Here is a 6,485-nt window from a genome sequence, read left to right as displayed (position 1 = left end):
TTTAATTTCATCGCAAAGTCTACCTGTTAGCTGTTGGGTGTACCAATAATTATGTTGATTTTATTAGTTTTAGTATTGTTTCTACGTAAAAGTATGGATCAACATTTTGACTCAAATGCCGAACACTGTGTTCGTTCTGTCTCATATTCCGAACACCCTGATTCAAATTCCGAACAACACGAATAAATCGTATTCAAATTAATAATTTGGCAAATAAATTAATCTGAGCTTGTTCTATTGGTCTCAAACTAGAGAATCATCACTACTCCTGCGGTATAAATTATATTGGAGACGTTCAAATTGAATTGCAATTGACTGCCATTTACTTGTTATTTGGTGACATATTTCAGCGAAACATTTCAACCAAGTCGCCATACAAAAACCGAGTGTTCGGAATATGAGTCTGTTCGGAATTTGAGACAAAACGGTACGTTACGCTTGAAGCATTCGTAGTCAGGTAGTGCGGCGTGCTAGTATTAGTCCCCAAATGGTGCTGGTGTTGAAGAGGTGGGTGGAGGTTGTTGTTTGATTACCTACACTGCGATTGATGAGCCCATTTTCAAAGGGTTTCAGTTTTTCGCGAAAAACCAACTCGTCGTTTTAGTTGATTCATGAAATCAGCGTAGATTGGACGTCGTCGTTGGCGCGTTTTGGAAGCAAACTAGTAGTGATCCGGTAGTAGAACGACAAGAAGATAGATTCTGTTTACTCGGAAAGTGCTCTCACTATCAAGTGCTGTGAATTAATCAGTGTAACGAACTGGACGACCAAATAAGACGTAAATTGCTCTGAGCGTTGTCCTCTGGTCCCTGGAGAAGGAATTGACACGACACCAAGCCGGGTTTTTTTTCCTCGTTTCGGAAAAGGAAAATTGAATCCGTAGCCGTACGACGACAACGTGAGACTCGGAACATTCGTATCGGGACGTTTGTGTTTTTCCGGAGAAGAAAAAAAAAACGAGGCGGAAAAGCGTGTTTGTGACTGAAAAGGTGACCTCCTAATTGGATAAATTGAGAGTGAAAAAGTCCGGCACGTGAAGTGATAGATTCATCGACAGAAGAAGCATCGCAAAGAAAATTCCCAGACTCCCTGCTGCAATGACGCTGGTGGGAGGGAAAGTGTGTTGGAGTGATGTGCCCGGATGTTTGCTAACATCTGAAGAAGTGTGAAGCTAGTAGGGTAAAACCACTGTATTTCGATCCATGGAATCGACGAATGGATTAAAGTCCCTTAAAAATAGTACCAACAATACGTGATTGATGTTCTAAATTCCCTAAAAGCGCTTAGGGTAGATGTACCGATAGTGGAGGTACTAAGCGCGAATGAACTTTATTTAACCGCCTTAATTCAAGAAGCGCAATTAATGCACATGTTGATGTTGTAACGGGAAGTAACGACCATTGACTTAACGAGAAAAATGATTTCATCGTAGTAATCCACGGCATGTCAGTGAAAAATAATACCTCCACTATTGGTACACTGTTCCTTTAGTTGCGGTATATTTTTAATTTGTGTTCCTATAGTTGCGGTATCCGTTGTTTTCTTATGGGATCCTCCACTATAGGAACACTTTACCGCAACTATTGGTACAAGCAAGAGCAATTTTAGCAAGTTTAGTGATTTTTCATCAGTTTTCAAGCAATTTGGATGCTGTTTTTAACTATTCCGTGTATCAACAAGCCAATACGTCAATTGGCAGTGTCGGTTCTGTGGCTAATGCAATAAAATCAGTGAAAACGGCTCTACCGCAACTATAGGAACACCTACAACTAAGGGAACACTTACCCTAATTTGCATATATGTTGAGGCTTGTGGAAACGCAATATGCTTGTAAATATTAAATTGATGAAATAGACAACATTTCCTTTTTGTGCTATTTTTCGACCCATTGTTTCAATGTTCCACCCATATTTGTTTTAATTTTCAATGTATACTTACCCATGAAAGTATGATTGGTTGTTGTAATTGAAACGTGCTTTTTGACATTGTTTTACCAAACATTTCTCAATTTCTGTATACAGTCGACTCTTTTCTTGTATACAGATAGTCCCTGACTTATAGCATTATATAGTAATAGAACATACGGACACAAGAATCCCGAAATCAAAAGAACATTTACTTCATTTCAAATAATGTCATTATCAGTTCTGTGAGCTAAGGAATATTTTGAAAAAAAAAAATGGCAAAAACATGATTTTAAAAACGAAGACATGCTCGAAAAATCATGTTATTTCATTGATAATTATTTTTATATTTTTATATGTTTCATGTTGCCCTTGCAATTTGTCCATGCTTCACCGAAAAAGAGTGATTTTTGAATAAAAATCGAATTATGGAGATAAATCTACACTACATGTGACATCAACCAAAAGAGCATCGAGTTATGGAAATCTGAAGGGACTGAAAAATCCACCGAGCTATAGAATATATCGAAATATAGAGTATCAAGTTATGGAGAGTCGACTGTAATTTGAAACGTTGGCAACGTGTAAATGTCTCAATTTGTGGACATCTAGGTTGAGCAATGGATATTATTTTCAATTTAATTTGGTAAATTATCATTGATTGTCTTCCTCCTTTTCAAGGTATTACTACCTTTGATAGGCAGTGCACTTCTAAGCTTAGTGTTTTATTTATGGAATAATACATAGTTATTTAAATAGAGCTTTCTTTGACATTGATACCATTTGTGTATTTCTGTTTGTCTTTATCGTTTGCATAGGTACCAACTTTGGGGGGCACTTACCCCCACTCAATAGTTTTTAAGGGAAGCCAAAAATTCAGACAAAATATAATTGTTGTTCAAAACCCCAACCTTATACAAAAATTTTCGTTTTGATTTTCTTAGACTGTAAGAAACACAGTATCGCAGTTAAAACTATTCCAGTCGTATATCTCAGATCAAATTGAGTTTTTTAAACTTCCTCAAAATAAAATTCATTGTTTGTTATAAACTTGTGCAAATCTCATTTATTTATTTACTAAATTTATGAATTGCCCTCGACCATAAACCGTACAGACTAAAAAAGCTTTGAACTAAGATTCTCTAATACATACTATGGTCTTCTCATACAAAAGCATTCATGTATGCATAATACGTACATCAAGCCATATCATACAGTTCAACACAACATATATAAAATAATATTCAATACGACAACAACTAGATGTAAACCTACACTTTCTCCAATATATGACACTGCACTGAAAATAACATATATTTTCAGTGCAGCGTTATTTATTTGGGAAATATTAGTAAAACGTTTTACAATTTAATGTTCAATCTCCAAATCAAAACAAATAATTCTTTCGTATTGAGAATGAACATTGGAACACAATGTACGATTCATTCGTAAAATGGGTTCGTAGGGGAAGTAGTGGTAAAATGAACAGGGGTGGTAAAATGAACACCGTGCCTTTTTCCGAGAAAAAACAAATTTCAATGAATTTTTATCACGCATGGACGATTTAGAGCATATATCCGAGTGTTCAGATTGATACGGAGGTCAATTGAAGTGAAAATATCAACGAAAAATAAGATTTTAGAAAATCACGTTTGAAAATGGGAGCTGACGTAACTTTTGGCTCGGAGGTCTTGAGGTTTTTCAGTGGTGGGGATATCATTGTGATGTGATGTCAAATCTGAAACTTTTACATTTCTTTTTGAATGGGTTACCATCATTTATAGATATATTTTCGGGAATACAGCGAATATTGTTAAAAATATTGGTTTTGCTCACATTTTTTGTATGATGTTCATTTTACCACCAACAGCTGTTCATTTTACCCACATAGTGCAGGTAAAATGAACATTTCAATGGTTTTTTGCAAGCGATAAATATATGTGAAAACTTAGCTATTTTGGTCTGAATTTGTGTTCCTGCTTTAGCTAACATCCCTGTTTTTGATCTTGTGCGATAAAACTATACATATTCTTCGTTTTTCTATCAGAAACGAGATGATATCCTTAAGGTGTTCATTTTACCACCCCTTCCCCTATATTTTACAAACCTTGCTACTTGCTGGGATTGTTGAGCGGTAGGGAGTCAATTTTGTAAATTTATTGGTTGGTAATTACAAAATTCCTGGAGGATGATACATTATTAGAATCCACTAACATATTTTTGTAATTTAGGCCTTACTGTAGTGTTCGCTACCACACAACTATGATTTTTCGTTGTATCCGTTTCTGCTCAACAGTCTATCTGCGGGAAATTTAGAATAGATTTTGCTGCAACTTAATTGAGCTACACAATGGATTGCTCACCTTTGATAAGTAGTGATACAGGACTGATTATTTGATCGATTGCGAACGTTTAACAATTGACAGGCTGTGAAACTGAATGGTCAAACTGTTAATTTATAAATTAAGTGAATGAACTACGATTATCATTCATCTTACCGTTCAAGGTCACAATTTGATAAGGTTCAAATTCAAGAGGTTTGACGTTATAACGGATGATTATTATAATAACTTAGCATTCATAGAGATGTGCTATATACTGGGATCAATAATGGTTCAACTCATATAGATTTCGCAAGCGTTGCTGCAGTGGCATTAGCACTAATTTAACTAACTATGATTATTTGCTTAAAGCGACGAATTCAGTGGATTTTTTTAGAAATTCTTATAATAGTTTTCACAGGCAGTAAACTCAGTTGTAAACCAATGGCACATCATACTCCTATTGTTTTCGTTCGCACCTAGCTTTTCGGTACCTAGCTGTCTCTGTCATCAGTGTGGCGTCAGTCCTCTGGACAGGCATTAGGTGTGGCGTGATACTACCTTCAACGCTGGACACATTGGGGCATGTAGAGTTGGACGGGTCTTGATGTGGCGCAACCAACAGGGATGAAAAACAGTATGTTCTATTCAATGAGTTTGCGAAACCATTTCGTTGCAGAAAACAACGCACAGCAAACGAAAAGTTTCGTAATATCAAACAATATTCATCGTAGCATAGTAAATGACAATCAAAAAATTTAGAAAACGTCCATCGACGAATTGGAAAATTTGTGTGTTACCAAAATTTCATGAATTTGCTGAATTGCGAGATTCTGTCAAGTACAAATGTTTCGTTTAGTGAGTGAATATAGCCTTAGACGTACGAAATGGATTTTGGATAAAATACTATTTTTTTCAGTTTGCGGAAGATTTGTTTATCTCCACCACCAAAATACCGCTTTTCACTCGTTATGCGAACATTTCCTCCACTGCTTGTATTGACGATTTGTTTGCTTAATTTGCCTAAGAATGCACATTTTTTTTTTGTTGAAGAATACTTGGAAAAAGTTTATTCTACTATAGATGCTCAAAAGTTATGTTTTAATACTCTCGAAAGGTATTGTACATATCTGACATATAAAATGCACCAAAGCCGTTTTCTCATACAAAATGGTCAACTCCTGAGAGCTCCGCCGTTTCTCAACCAATTTTTCTTATTTTTTCTGTGACGAACTACAAATTAACTAAATTTTTGATAATAATTGAAAAAGTTGTGTGAAAACTATTGGTTTAAAAGTTACAGATAGGCTGAATTTTGAGCTTGAGCTTGAGCTTGAGCTTGATTGGCCGCCCGTGGATGCACTCCAGTATCGCCAGATCAGCTACACTTACACAAGGAACCAACCGAATGACTGCTTGGGACTAACAGGCATCCTCAGTGTATAAGTGCTGGTGATCTTCTATTTTTAGGCAACAATGGCACCTGCCACGTCAGAATGCAGACCAATGAGGGGAAGGGGGAGGAATTGATGATGCATTGAACTGACTCCCACGTAGACCGTATATTCCACTGCATCCACGTCAGTTCATGCGGGAGTGTATGGATTGGGGGAAAGGCATGGCAGAGAGGTTTGCTTTTGTGGTTAGCAGACTGCCTATATATCAGGCGTAAGAAAGGCGTGCGCGTGGAAGTAGGAAGCGTTAGGGAAACGATTTCTTGTCCGTCTCTGGTTCTAGCGTTTGCTATGAACGAATAGTTTGAGTGTGATATATTTAGAATGGAAGATAGAAGCAAGTGAGAGATATACAACTACAAAATACGAGGAAAGGGACGGGCCTGGGATTGAACCCATGACCTTCTGCATATGAAGCAGAAGCGGTAGCCATCAGACCACCAACCCCGTCTTGTTACAGATAGGCTGAATTTTTAAAATAAAAAATGCGAAATATGTCCGATACTGTATATCCTGCATGAAAGTTTAAGTTCTATTCTGCATGCTCAGTAGATTAGTGAATTTAAAAGTTAGATAAATCATATTTAAAATGTCATTTGAACAATCATAAAACCAGTTTTTGTTCAATTTTTATTACTTGTAGCTCACAATTGTAACGTGCTAAAAATTGCTTAGAAAATTTTCTAGAGAAACATAATTTGATCCTTGAGACTCACAAAAATGTTGGTTTTGTTCCGCTGTGTATTTTAAAATTTTTATAAAGCAGTTTGCTCAAATATACCTTTTTTGATATAAGTGAATTTGAG

The 6,485-nt window shown here is 36.3% G+C and overlaps 1 protein-coding gene across 10 annotated transcripts in view; it reads left to right on the top strand.

The window, feature by feature from the left end:
• Positions 1-518: 518 nt before the first annotated feature.
• Positions 519-6,485, top strand: part of LOC5566273 — a 139,367-nt gene continuing 133,400 nt past the window's right edge. For 3 of the 10 annotated variants that reach the window (XM_021840849.1, XM_021840850.1, XM_021840847.1), the window contains exon 1: positions 519-1,179. The gene's annotated coding sequence lies outside the window, so the exon portion shown is untranslated. Of the gene's footprint in view, positions 1,180-1,724; positions 1,831-6,485 lie in introns of those variants that run through there. The other 7 variants (XM_021840851.1, XM_021840848.1, XM_021840857.1 and 4 more) reach the window with 5 other exon arrangements.

This window comes from Aedes aegypti, chromosome 2 (genome assembly GCF_002204515.2).
Source record: "Aedes aegypti strain LVP_AGWG chromosome 2, AaegL5.0 Primary Assembly, whole genome shotgun sequence".
In the NCBI taxonomy this organism is placed as follows: domain Eukaryota; kingdom Metazoa; phylum Arthropoda; class Insecta; order Diptera; family Culicidae; genus Aedes; species Aedes aegypti.
Note: the sequence above shows the minus strand (reverse complement) of the source record. Positions and strands in the feature narration are given on the sequence as shown.